This window comes from Tenrec ecaudatus, chromosome 6 (assembly GCF_050624435.1).
Source record: "Tenrec ecaudatus isolate mTenEca1 chromosome 6, mTenEca1.hap1, whole genome shotgun sequence".
In the NCBI taxonomy this organism is placed as follows: Eukaryota; Metazoa; Chordata; class Mammalia; order Afrosoricida; family Tenrecidae; genus Tenrec; species Tenrec ecaudatus.
Window position 1 is genome coordinate 74166973 of NC_134535.1, and position 14708 is coordinate 74181680.

The 14708-nt window shown below is 41.0% G+C and overlaps 1 protein-coding gene across 8 annotated transcripts in view; it reads left to right on the forward strand.

The window, feature by feature from the left end:
• R3HDM2 (R3H domain containing 2) overlaps positions 1–14708 on the forward strand; it is a 156964-nt gene that overhangs the window by 94524 nt on the left and 47732 nt on the right. The window lies entirely within an intron of this gene.

Consider the following 14708-nt stretch of genomic DNA (forward strand, 5'->3'; position numbering starts at 1 on the left):
TCCCTCCCCTCCCCACTGCCCCCTCCCTCATGAACCCTTGATAATTTATAAATTATTATTTTGTCATGTCTTACACTGTACAACATCTCCCTTCACCCACTTTTCTGTTGTCTATCCCTCAGGGAGGAGTTTATATGTAGATCCTTGTAATCAGTTCTCCCTTTCTACCCCACCTACCCTCCACCCTCTCTGTATCACCACTCTCACCACTGGTCCTGAAGAGATCTGTCCTGGATACCCTGTGTTTCCAGTTCCTGTCTGTACCAGTGTACATCTTCTAGTCTAACTGGATTCGTAAGGTAGAATTGGGATCAAGATAGTGGCGGGGGGGCGGGGTCGGTGAGGGGGGAAAGCTTTTAAGAACTAGAGGAAAGTTGTATGTTTCATCATTGCTACATTGCACCCTGACTGGCTAGTCTGCTCCCTGTGACCTTTCTGTAAGGGGATGTCCAGTTGCCTACAGATGGGCTTTGGGTCCCCAATCTGCACTCCCCCTCATTTACTGACGTGATTTTTTTTTTTCTTTGATGTCTGATACCTGATCCTTTCGACACCTTGTGATCACAGAGGCTGGTGTGCTTCTTCTATGTGAGCTTTGTTGCTTCTGAGCGAAATGGCCGCTTATTTACCTTCAAGCCTTTAAGACCCCAGACGCTATATCTTTTGATAGCCAGGCACCATCAGCTTTCTTCACCACATTTGCTTATGCACCTGCTTTGTCTTCAGCAATCGTGTTGGGAAGGTGAGCATCATGGAATGCCAGTTCAATAGAACAAAGTGTTCTTGCATTGAGGGAATACATGAGTGGAGGCCCAATGTCCATCTGCTACCTTAATACTAAACCTATAAATGTATGCACATAGATCTATTGCCCCATCATCATATATAAAAATATTTACATATGCACATGTCTGTATTTAGACCTCTATATAAATGCCCCTTGCCTCCTGGCTCTTTCCTCTATTTCCTTTTACTTAACTCTTATTCCACTATCATGCTCAGCCTTCATTTAGGTTTCAGTAATTCCTCTTGATTACATTGCCCTTGACCAATCCCTACCAGGCCTCTTATACCTTCCTTGCTACTGATTTTGGATCACTCGTTCCCTTGTCTCTGGGTTGGTTAACACCACTTCCTTTCCTCCACTTCCCCCTCCCCCTCTCCCATGTCCCCCTAGAACCATCAGTCCCGTTGTATTTTTTCTTCCATATTGTTTATCCAGCCTATCTTATCTAGATAGACCTGCAGAGATAATAATATGCACAAAAAAACAAGACAGAGCAAAACAAAGTGATAAAAGAAAACAACGACAACAACCAAAAAAAGAGCAAAGCCTGTAAATAGTTCAAGGTCTATTTGTTGAGGTACCTTTAACTTTTACAATGAGATTAAAATAAGGAAAAAATCCTTGGACTCCCTTGTTATTTGCATAGATTCATTGTTATTGCTATTTTTTTTTATCATGGTGGTTCACTTTTAGTATACCACACTGGCAGTAGTTAACTTACATCTGTAGAGACTTTCCTGACCAATATTTGTAGCAGTTTTATGTGAAATGCTGTATTAAAAAAAAGAGAGATGTGGTGAGGCTTCTCATCTAGTACCTCTTAGTGACAGTGCCTGTTGCTGTGGAATCCTAGATTAGATTGGCTAGCTCAAGAGCCAATTAGCAGATAGAACATAAACACATCATCATTTAACCTTGTTGAATTTATTCAGTGATAAATGACAGTACCATATGTGTATATAGAGCTGTGAAATAAAATGTTTCAGGAATAGTGTAGGTTTTCTCTCTCGCTCTCTCTCTTTGTTTGTTTCTCTTCTCCTCCCAAATTTTCTATTTAGATAAACACTGTAGTGGCATATCAATGTGATTTGATGGGGAGAAAATATGGTGGGAGACACCTGTCCGGGGATTGAGATGCTGCTGCAGTCTGTCAGGCTTATGCCAAGTCTAGATCAAACTCTGACCTTCTAGACCACAGAACATTTGCTTTTATTTGTCAAACTAACTGCCTTCCTTAAACACACAGTCAGATGTTGGCCAGTGTTTCCTTGCTTCCTTTACTTCTTTTCTATTCCTGTGTGGTGGATCCCTGTCCAAGAGACAGGTGGAAGTAGCTTCATCTTCACGTCCCAGCTGGTTCATATTAATCGACTTATGTCTGGAAAATCTCACTGGATTCACATTGGTTCCTAGTCAGTAATTCCTCTCGATGGTACATAGCTTCTCCTACACCTTACTGCCCTAGAAATTAAGAATGATTTGTCCATACAAAGAAAATTCTCTCAATCCTATAAATGAAAGAAGTTAAGAATATTATATTCCTATTTTTATATGTCAGTGTTACTTGAGAAATTATTGTGGGTCTTGGTTTTGTCTTCCTACAACACTTCTGTGCTTGACTGTTTAACAAAACAAAAAAATGGAAAGATTCTCTAAAGGTCCTGTAGTTCATCTCCCTGTTTAGATACTGAGCTGCTAACTGCAAAGTCCGTGGTTGAAACCCACTGGTTTTTCTATGGGAGCAAGATGAGGCTGTCTACCCCCATAAAGATTTGAAAGCCTTGGAAACCCAAAGGGGGTCAGTTCTACCCTGTAAACAAGGTTCACTGTGAGTCAGACTGGAGTTATGGCAGTAAATTTGATTATTGGTTTGGATGAGATAAAAGTAAACATTTCACCATGCCATTACGTTCAATTTCAGATAAGGGGAGAAGGACAACTTCTGATTCATCTATTAAGCAAAGAGGAGGGGGAAATCTATGTTTAGTATCTGATTGAATAACTTTTTGTGGGAGGTGCCTCAGGATAGGAGAAAAGGATGCCGTATGGTACAAAGCAAGAGGGGAAAGTATCTGATTTTACCTGACAGACAGGTTCTAACCTTCAACCTCACTTAGCTCAAGATTTTCAGAAACAGGAGCCTCCTTCCTGGGCTTATTTTGCGTGGGATTTGTTGTTCCTTTAGGTTATCTACTAGATGAGAAGTGAGGAAAGCAGCAAGCCATTGTGAGAAAACAAATGTGATGTAAGAGAAAGAACAATAATTTGGAGCCAACCTTGAGTTGAATCCTAGTTCTGCCACTGACACTCTTGAATATTAAAGCATTTTACTTACTTTATTTTTAAAAAGTACTCATATGCTAGGCATTCTTCTAGAAGGAGCTTTGGTGCATACTGGGTTACATGTTAGGCTGCTAGCCATAGGTTAGCAGTTTGAAACCAGCAGCCCTGTGCATGGGAAAAAGGTGAAGCTTCTAACCTCATAACAATTTACAATCTCAGGCAGTTCTACTCTATCCTCCATGGGTTGCTGTGAGTTGGGACCGACTTGATGGCAGCGAGGGATGGTTGTAGACATGGGCACACAGCAGTGGACAAAACAAAAATCTGGCCCTCTTCAAGTTTACATTTTGAGTGTGTACGGTAAATTAGATACAGTGTTCAAAACCTACTCCCCTCCAATACCCCCAAAATACTCCAAAGCTAATTTCCATCAAGTTGATTACAACTTGTAGAGACCTTATACAACAGAGCAGAGCTGCCCCCACAGGACTTCCAAGGCTGCAATCTTTGTTTGTTTTAAGTGATTTTATTTTATGTACATATATTAATCATTTTATTGGGAGCTCTCACAACCCTCCATACATCAATTGTATCAAGCATATTTGTACATCATTTACAAAACATCTACTTGTGCCCTTGGTATAAGCTCCTCTTTTCCCCCCTCCCTTCCCCGCCCTCCCACCCTTGTGAATCCTTGAACAATTATATATAGTTATTATTATTTCATATCTTACACTGTCCGTTATCTCACTTCACCCACATTTCTGTTATTTGTCCCCTTTGGGGCGGGGGCTATATATCGAACCTTGTGATGGGTTCCCCTCTCTCCCCCTTCCCCCTCCCTGGCCATCCCCCTCAAGGCTGCAATCTTAACGGAAGAAGACTGCTACATCTTTTTCCCATGGAGTAGCTGGTGGAGTTGCACTACTGAACCTTTCAGTTTGTAAGCAAACTAAATCCCCTGCCCCATAAGGGATCCTTATATAGAGTTAATTAGATAGTGATACGTGCTGAAAAGTAAAGTCAAGGAAGTGGAGAAGAAGCATTGGAAGGGTTTTCCTTTTTTGGTGGTTATGGCTAGAGAAGTGTTCATTAAGAAGATGACATTTAAGGAACCGAGTAAACAAATCCTATAGTTTACCTGAGAGAAGACCAGACAAACAGAAGGAATAGTAAAAGGCATCTTTAAGGCACAGAAAGGAGCCAACATGACTGGAACCATTTAAGTAGGGAGAGCAGTAAGAGATGGGGTCAGAGGGCAAGCTAGTGGTCACGTCACTTAGGTGTGTTACAGGTCATTTCAAGCACTTGGACATTTGGCTTGAGTATAATAGGGAGCCGCTGGACGGTTTTGAGCAAAGGTAGCCTGTAATCTGACAGTGTTTTAACATGGTCTGCTCTGTTGGAAAGCTGCCATGGGAGAGGGAATGGAAGCAGGGAGACCAATTAGAAGGCTATTTCCCTCGTTCAGCTAAGAGCTTGGTGGCTTGAAACGGAGACGTATGACCCTTCCAGTGGCTATGAGGACCCCTAGTGGTATAGTAGTGACTTGCTTGAAACCACAAGCAGCTCCGTGAGAGAAGAGAGGCTTTCTACTTGGGGCAATTCTACCCTGTCCTGTAGGGTTACCAAGAGTCAGAAACGACGGAGTGGCATTGAGTTTGTTTGTTTTGCCCCAGTGGCCGCAATAATGAGCTCAGACATAACAATTGTGGGGATGGTGCCGGACCGGACAGTGTTTAGGTCTGTTGGAACTGACTGGACCGCATCTGAGAACAATAGCCGTAATTCCTTATGTGATGTATTATAATTCTGGACTCTTTGCCTGTGCCTATAATCTCATTTTAGAGATCAATCTTTGCTATGCTGGTGAACCAGGATTAGGGTGGGACAAAAATGGATTGACTAGAGGGTGTGAATCAAGCCACACCTTTTCTTTCCTTGAAGGCAGCTTTGGACTACTTGAGGATAATGAATTCTTTGTTTCCTGGAAAGGATATCTTCTTGACTGCTTTACTAGAGGTTGTGACTTAAGGCACCATCCATTGTTTCCTTGGGAGTGAACTCGACATCAGACAAAGCCACACCTCCATTAAAACCATTCCTCTCTGAGCTTTGGTAAAAGTGAGAAGACCTGCTTTGACCCTTAGATGTTTTCTGGCTTCTGGCTCAGGTCTCTGGCCGACCTTCAGATTTGGGAGTGACCAGCACCCATCACCGCAGGAGATGTTTCCTTCAAGTTTCGTGAGTTTCTGTGATGTTGAAGGGCATCTTGAACTTGGAGGTGCGAGGGAACATGCTCAGGGGAGGAGTGGGGGGCGGGAATGGAGCCGACTAGCGTTATTTGGAAGAGCTGGACATTTGGCACATCCTTAACCTCCAGCTCCTTGAAACTAGTCTGCTATTAATTCTAAAAAAAAGGAATTAATACCATGCAGAGAAATAGCAGCACAAGTAGTAGGAAATCATCAGATTTGGTGTATATTTTGAATTAGAGTTAACAGGGTTTTTTCCATGATTGCTTTGAGCTACAGTTCACTCAACTTAAAGTAAGACTAACAATGTCTACTTGTAACTTGTGTCTCTTTTCACAGAAAAGAGTGATAATGACAAAAAGTCTGCTAAAACTTCTGTAGCATCTGAACCCTCAAATGCTAAGTGTCCCTTAAGCATCTGATCAGCTAGCGTGGGTGGGTAACAGAATCAGAAGGGATCAGCTACTCTAGTGATTCATCTCTTGCTGTAGGCCTGAGCTTCTTATACCTATTAAACTTTGGAGTTGTTCTTTCTGGAAATAACTTTTTTTTTAAAGAAGCAATTCTCAAAATATCAAAGCACCAAGAAAGATAGGAATCCAAGTATAGGAAGACAGAAACAGAATCCCTATCTCTTTACCTCTTTGCTTTTGTTTACTAATTGCCATCAAGACAGTTGAAGCTCTTATGCATGATAATGTGGGTTTGGTACTTATTGGAAAAAGGGAATATACAAAATGTAATTCTGATCAGAAAACTGTTCATTCATAAGAAAAACCGGTCCCAATAAAAAGGGAAAAGAACCACTCAAATTTTCTTTTCCTCCTCATGTACTGTGGAATATGATTGTTGTTAGGTGCTGTCAAGTCCGTCTGACTCATTGTGATCCTGTGTACAGTAGAACAAAACATTGCTCGTCCTGTGCTTTCCTCACAATCGTTGCGGTAGACGTCATTGTTGCAGCCACTGAGTCAGTGTTGTTGTGGTCTTACTCTTTTTCTCTGCCCTTCTACTTTACCAAGCGTGAAGTCCTCCTCCAGGGACTGCTCTCTCCTGATCACATGTTCAAAGTATATGAGATAAAGTCTTAGCATCCTTTCTTCTAAGGAGTTTGTTTTGCAAGATAGAAGTTTATTTTCCTCTCACATTCAAGAGGTAGTCCAGAATTGGTGTAGTCAGGGACCCAGGTTCCTTCTATCTGCCACCATCAAAGGTTTTCAGTTGCAGCTGCATCTCACAGTAAAGGCTGCCAGAGCACCAGCCTTTACTTACATATTTAAGTCAGTAGAAAGTAGATATGAGTAAAGGGCCACATACTTCCTGTAAGATTAATTTATGGAAGTTGCATTCATTACTTATACTTAAATCCATTGACTAGACTTAGTCACATGCTTCTATCTAGCTCAAATGGAGTTTGAGGTTATTTTCCCAACAGTCTACGTATCAGAGCTCTGTTGCTGGTGAAGGGTGCCCTGGGGTGTGTGTGTGGTGATGCATTGAGCTGTGGCCCACGTGGTCAGCAGTCAAAACCACCAGCAGCTCCACAGAAGTAAACTGGGTTTCCTGCTCCCTTAAATGGTCACAGGCTTGGAAACCCACAGGGGTCGTTTTGAGTCAGCATGGACTTGAAGGCAGTGAATTCGGTTTAGTTTATTACTAGTGACGGAAAGGCAAGTTGGTATTGGAGAATAACTAGTAGTCTGTCTTCTCCAGAAAGGTTTAAGGCCCAATGATTATTGAAAGTTTCCAATTTCTTCCTGTGAAATTAGATTGCTTTATCTCATGGTCAATCTCACATTAAATTTTAGGTTTTGAAACATTCTTTCGATACTGAACTGTTGACTAAGGTGTCTTCTCCATTTGATAAGTGGGGATCATTGACCTGCAAAGCCATCACATTAGGGCAAGATAGAGGTTACATTAACAATGGAGGGCATGCCGAAAGTAAATTGTGATGTCCTGTCTGGTTTTAGTTAGAGTCGTTTTGCAGAGGTTGTGGGTGGCGGGAAGATAGGAACTTTCAATACCCTGTCCATCCCTAAGATTCTGAGGTAGTTTCTGCATAGTGAGTGGTGTAGCCTTGGAGAAGCTAAAGGGAATGGAAGTGGCTTAGAGAGGCCCCTCTGCTGCGCTTTCTTTGAGAGGAAATCTGACCTATCCTGTTTCGCTCGAGGAAGTATGTATACTGGGGAGTTTTGTTCAAGGCTTTAGAGACGCTGACAGAAATGGTAACCAGGTCCAAACACTTGTTAGTCCATTAATTAATGCGCCTACAGTCCTCATTTCCAGGCAAACACATGATAGCGGACAGGACACAAAGAAAGAGAGTTATGTCAGAACATTTTTATCTCATTTCTCTATTTATTTTGCCTAAGGAATTGCTTTGTACGCCAGCCAACGCCTGTGGACTTCTTACACACCAAGGAACCCATTTGCAGTTAGAGAGCAGCATGATTTTCATGCTTCCCTGATTTGTGAAATTGGCTCAATTGTTACTATTGTTGTCATTGTTGTTATTGGCCCAGTACTAGTGAAACCTCTGACAATTGACTTCTGCCATCCTTGTGGCCGTGGTGGCTGTCCCATATTATAGCTGTGTGTGTTCGATGGGCACGTTACATGTTACTCCTGGATACTCCTTCTACTTTCCCTCTTTGGGGAGAAGGGGAAGTCAGATCCGTGTCTCTCACTAGAGCCTTCTTGCCTGCCCTTTTCCCAAGCACTATTGAAGCATTCACCTTTCCAGAAACATGTAGTTAAACTGGTTTTGTATTTTCTTTTGGTACTGTAATGAAAAGAACATGGCATTTCAGAATCAAGACCTGGGTTTGAATCCTGATCCCTCACATATACCATGTGGCCTGAACAGTTCATTTGATATTTCTGACAGCTTTTTTCAGTACAGTAGTGGTGATATTTTTGCATTTAAAAGATCAAGAAAGATCTCTGATAAGAATGTCTTTAGAATAGAAAACACTGGGGTTCTGGGTGTTTCTGCCACTTTGTAATGGTATGACTTTGGGCAAGTTGCTTATTGATTTTGGTACATAAGTTAGAAGTGCAAAGAGTACATGGTTCTTAATTGTGCCCCATAAACAACACTTTTTTGTTTTCTCCTAATTCCAATGCCAACATACGTAAGAACCATGAACACCCAGGCTGTTTTGTTTTTAACTTGCCACATTAACCCTGGGTTATTCTATTCCTGCTGAATTGATTCCTAAGGAGTCCCCTTCCCTCCCTCGTTATGGTAAAATAACATAGACTAAATTGCAGAGATCTTAAGGATTCAGTTCATTAGTTTTGCCGGTCTAAATACCCATTCATACTGGGTTTTTGATAGCTATCTTCCCAAACAAGATAAAGAATATTTCCATTATTCCTGGAGAAGGTCCCTTCTCCTTTCCACTCATTATTCTCTCCCTAACCTGATCAGCTACTTTCTTTTTTTTTTTTTTAAGTCATTTGATTGGGGGCTCATACAACTCATCACAATCCATGCATCCATCCATTGTGTGAAGCACATTTGTACATTTGTTGCCATCATCATTCTCCAAACATTTGCTTTCTGTTTGAGCCCTTAGTATCAGCTCCTCATTTTCCCTCTCCCTCCTGGCTCCCCCCCTCCCTCATGAACCATTGATAATTTATAAATTATTATTATTTTGTCATATCTTACAATGTCCGACATCTCCCTTTACCCACTTTTCTGTTGTCCATCCCCTAGGGAGGAGGTTATATGTAGATCCTGGTCATCGGTTCTCCCTTTCGACCCCACCCTCCCTCCACCCTCGTTGGTATCACCACTCTCACCACTGCTCCTGAAGGGATGATCTGTCCTGGATTCCCTGTGATTCCAGTTCTTATCCGTACCTCTGGTCTAGCCAGATTTGTAAGGTATAAATGGGTACATCACAGTGGGGTGGGGAGGGGGGGAGCATTTAGGAACTAGAAGAAAGTTGAATGTTTCATCATTGCTACACTGCACCCTGACTGGCTTGTCTTCTCCCCGTGACCCTTCGTAAGCAGATGTCCAGTTGCTTCCAGGTGGATCTTTGGTCCCCAATCTGCACTCCCCCTCATTCACAATGATTTGATTCTTTGTTCTTTGATGCCTGATACCTGGTCCCTTCTACACCTTATAATCACACAGGCTGGTGCTTCTTCCATGTGGGCTTTGTTGCTTCTTGATCAGCTGCTTTCTGGTCTCTTTCACTATAGATATATATTGCCTATTCTTGAACTTAATATAAATAGGCTCAGATGGTGTGTGTTTTAATGGTTTTATTGGCATATGGTTCACATGTCATACAATTTAATTATTCAGTCATATTAAGAGTTATACAACCATCACCGCAATGAATTTCAGAACATTTTCTTCTCATACTCCATGTTGTTTGCTTCCCATTTTCCCCCAAACTCCTCTGTCATGCCCCTAAATAAATTATTGATCCTGTAGTAACAGGATCTGTTACTGGATTTCATATACAGAAAGTCATTCATATATTTTTTGCTGATTTTGAGGTACATTCATGTTTAATAAATAGAACCATCTAGCATAATGGTTTTACAGTCTATTCATGTTCTTGTTTTTTTTAATGGGGGCTCATACAACTCTTAACACAATCCATACATGCACCCATTATCAGCTCTTCATTTTCCCTCCTCCCTCCCCCACCTTCCTGTCCTCATGAATCCTTGATAATTTATAAATTATTATTATATTTTCATGTCTTACACTAACTGATGTCTCTTTTCACCCACTTTTCTGCCGTCCACCCCCCTGATCATTGTGATTGGTTGATTTTAAACATTTTTAATGTGAATATTCATTGGTAAAAATTTACTCCTGTTAGCACAAATTCGGAAAAGATTAAAAACCTTTTCAGGGAACTTGTCCCAGGGTAACTAAGAATTTTTCACACCTAGTCATTAGCTTTTTGCTGTAGTCTCTCTAGTTGGTCATTGATTAAAAGAGAGAAAATGAAACAGCCCTTCTCTGTCTGAAAGTCATCTATGTGATGTATTCCTTTTGGCTCAATGCCTAGAAAGTTGCTTACAGAGTTGATAGAAGAGTATATAATCTCACTCTTCTCTGAAAGGTACTTACCTCGGTAGTCAAAAATTTTATGGGGAATATGCAGTATTGTCCCCAAGGAGAAAAAATGCCAAATCTTGGCTCCCCATCACTCTTCTTGAATTGTATCATCTTCCCTCTCCACCCTCTTATGCCCCTACATGTGACCAGCCCTCTGTGCAGCCTTAGCCACTGACTGTCCTCAGGAGACATTCAGCCCTAGAAATTGTGCTGTTTGCTTGGATAAAATGTACAATGTGCACTAAATAGGTTGTAGGGAAGTGCACATCTAGGCTCTCCTGGGAGCTTAATGTCCTTGCTTTTGTTCTTGTCACAGAATACAAAATAGTTACTTCTTCCCACACCAAAAAAATCTTCCAAGCCTTTAATTTCCTCTCCATCCCAAATACACCATTAAAGATAAAAATTACCTCACTGCCTCTCAGCCTCATCCTACTGGCTTCATCCTCATTCTTTAAAAAAAAAAAAAATTAAAGATAGTAAATTGTCTTGCCTCAGCTGAAACTTTTAGTTTTGGCTTAGAAAAACATTGTATTCCATAGCTCTAATATTCCAAGAGATAAGGAGAGTCCTGTGCATGGGATTAAAAAATTGGAGAAAACCTTAGTTAAAGGCTCTTTGGGAGAACAGTAGAGAGCATCATTCCAAGAACTCTTGTTGCAAGCTCAGTGTATTTCCCAGTGAACTTTAGCTCTGGAGTAGTAACCTCTCATGCGATCCTCTCATCTACTTGAAGAAGACATTGTCTGTTGTCCTGGAAGCAAAGATTTTGAAGACCTAACCTAAAGTTGGAAATGTTTTAAGGAGATATAATAAAATTGGCTTCTGTAAGGGCCTGGCCATGAGCGATATTAAGCATGGTGTTTATGACTCTCCCACAGAGCTAATCTAGGGCCAGTGGGAGGAAATTGCAGGGAGATGAGATCTGCCTTTTTAGAAGAAGGAAGGCGTGTCGAAAGAAATGGACGACCTGTGGAGGTGAACATTTGTTTCGTCACTAGAGGCAAATCAGGGACAGGACAATTGTTTTTCAGATTTACTGTGAACCAAGAACCTGATGGTTGCAGGCTACAGATATAGTGCAGAATCAGAAAACTAAGTTCCCTTCCAATTAATGAGATGCCATCATTCCTTTGTATCTCTAGGCCTTTCATTGTCCTCCCGGGTCGTTAGAGGCAATGCTGCGTAAAGGTTAAAACCTGTGTGAGAGCAGACTTTCCTGTCCTGTTGTGACTGCCACATTTCAGTTCCTTGACCATAAACGAGTCATTTTTTCCCACTGTGCTCCACTTCAGTTACCCGCAAAAGTGGATGTGATGATAATATGATATATACCTAATTATAAAATTAAATGAGATACTTTGCTTCACGTCCTAGAAAGTTGATGAGTAGGGTCTGGGATTTTAAAAGGTTTACAATCATATTGATCTCTGATCCATAGCAAGAAGGAAACCAAAGATATAAAGAAGGAACTAGCTTGCAAAAGAAATAGTCTAAACTATGGAAGTGTATGATATGTAGATATTATATCAAGAAAGCAACTGAAAAGAAAGAAAAGAAACCAAACTTGAGCTATGGTTACCAAGGGTGAAAGAGGATGTGTTTTTGCTTAGGGTCATTGGGATCATTTTAATGGTGATAGAACAATTTGGAGAGGGATGACAAATAATAATGGTTGTACATTGTACAACACAGAGTATAATCAATAGCACTGGAGTATACATGAAGAAGTTGTTGAATTGGTGAGTGTTTTTTGTATAATTTTGCCAAAATGAAAAAAAAATTACATGAATAACAATGCGTATGGAGAAAAAGAAGATGTTCTAAAATTAATTGTAACGATTGTACAATTCTTCTTGAAATGATTGAACTATTGAATTGTATGATATATTGACAAAGTATCAATAAAACTTAAAAAAAAATAGTCTACCTTAAAACCTCATCTACCAGAAGCAATAGATGGTGCCCGGCTACAATGACCTACCTTTTTAAAAAAGGACTAGTTGAGACTGGAGAACTCTTGAAACTACTGTCCTGAGATAGTCTTCAAACCTTGAACTGAAAGTAGCCCTTGAGGCCACCTTAAAGCTTACTAACAAATTGGCTAAAAAAATAATATCTCCTAGGGAGGCAGGGAGGGAAAAAAAGAGGAGCTGATATCAAGGGCTCAAATACAAAGTAAATGTTTAGAAAATGATGATGGCAACATATGTAGAAATGTGGTTGATATATTTGATGTATGGATTGTTATAAGAGCTATAAGAGCCCCCAGTAAAATGATCTTTAAACTAATAATATCAACTGTAAGTATACTTTTTTAAAATCATTTATGATACCCACCAGTCAGCAATCACTTTGTTTATTTATTTATTTTTAGCAATTACTTTAAAGCAATGATGAGACTGTTAAGACTTGAGGAAACTAGATGAGTGGAACTAGCATAACCGGAGCGGAAAGAACATGACTATTATCAGTCACTGAACAACCTGCATGGGAAATGTGGCCTAGGAGCCTGGACTGCTGTATAAAACTTTGCCAAAAGCACCATAAAATATTGTGGGTTTTTTTTTAATTCAGTGAGCTATGCAAAGCACATTATTTAGAATAATGACCAGGAAAATAGTGACCAGCTTCAAAACTCAGCTGATGATTATCTTTCCTCACCCTTTCGGTTAGGTCTATATAAACTGCCTGATAGGACAGAGTAGAGCTGCCCCACAGGATTTCAAGGCTTGAATCTTTACAGAAGCAGACTGCCACATTTTTCTCACCCAGAGCAGCTGGTTGGTTCCAACTGCTGGCCTACCAGTGAGCAGCCAAGTACTTAGCCCCCATCCCACCAGAGAGTTGGATATTCCTAGTATCCAGATGATGTTGTGGTTGTTTAGATGCCATCAAGTCGGCTCTAACCCATAGCAACCGTACGCGCAACAGAATAAAACATTGCACGGTCCCACTTGCACCATCTTCACAACTGTCATTTTGCCTGAGCCCATTGATGCAACCACTGTATCAGTCTGTCTCATCGAAGGCCTTCCTTTCCCACCCCCTGCTACTCCACGGTACCAAACACAATGTGCTTCTCCCAGGACTGGTCTCTCCTGACAGTATGTCCAAAGTATGTAAGATTAAGTCTTGCCATCCTTGTCTCAGAGGAGCCCTCTGGCCTTGCTTCTTGCTGTACAGATTGGTCTGTCCTTTCAGCAGTGCATGGCAGTGCTGTTCTTCTCCAGCACCACAGTTCAGATGCATCAACTTTTCTACAGTCTTCTGTGTTCAGTGTTCATGTATCACAGGCATATGATGCAATAGAGCATACCATGGCTTGGGTCAGACACACCTTAGTTGTCAAATTAGCACCCTTGCTTTTCAACACTTAAAATGGGTCTTGTGCAGCAGATTTACCTAATACAATCCATCTTTTGATCTCTTGACTGCTACTTCCATGAGCATTGTTTGTGGATCCAAGAGAAAATCCTTGACAACTTCAACCTCTTCTCCATTTATGGTTCAGGGTGAGGCTTTGGGTCTTACTTACATTGAGTTATAATCCACACTGAAGGCTGCAATCCTTGATCTTCATCAACAGGTGCTTCAGGTCCTCCTCACTTTCGGCAAGTAGGGTTGTGTCATCTGCATACACAGGTTGTTAATTAGCCTTCCTCCCTTTCTGATGCAGCATTCTTCTTCATATAATCCAGCTTCTCTGATGATTTACTCAGCATATAAATTACAAGTATGGTGAGAGGATACAGCAAACCTTTCTTGATTTTAAACCATGGCATATTCCCTTGTTCTGTTCACACAATTGCCTCTTGATCCATGTACAAGTTCCAAATGAGCACAGTGAAGGGTTCTGGAATGCCCACTCATCTCAAGGTCATCCACAGTGTATTCTGGTCCACACAGTCGAATGCCTCTGCACAGTCAAGGAAACACAAGTGAACATCTTTCTGGCCTTCTCTACTTTGAGCCAAGATCCATCTGAGATCAGCAATGTTTTATTATTTATAAGTTTATATTTTTGTATATAGAAGCTTCCAATAAATAACATGCCTCCAACAAAACAAAACTATACATCTTTACTGGAGCAGACAGCATCCTTGTTTTCTCCCACAGAGCAGCTGCTAGTAGGTTTGACTTTGCAGTTAGCAACCCAAGACTTAACCAGAATGCCACCAGCTCCTTCAGTTACTGTTTAGTCCTCAATGAGGTGGATTGGTACAATAGTCACAAAAAATGGATATAAACCTGTGGAGATGGCATAGGACCAGCCAAAATTGTG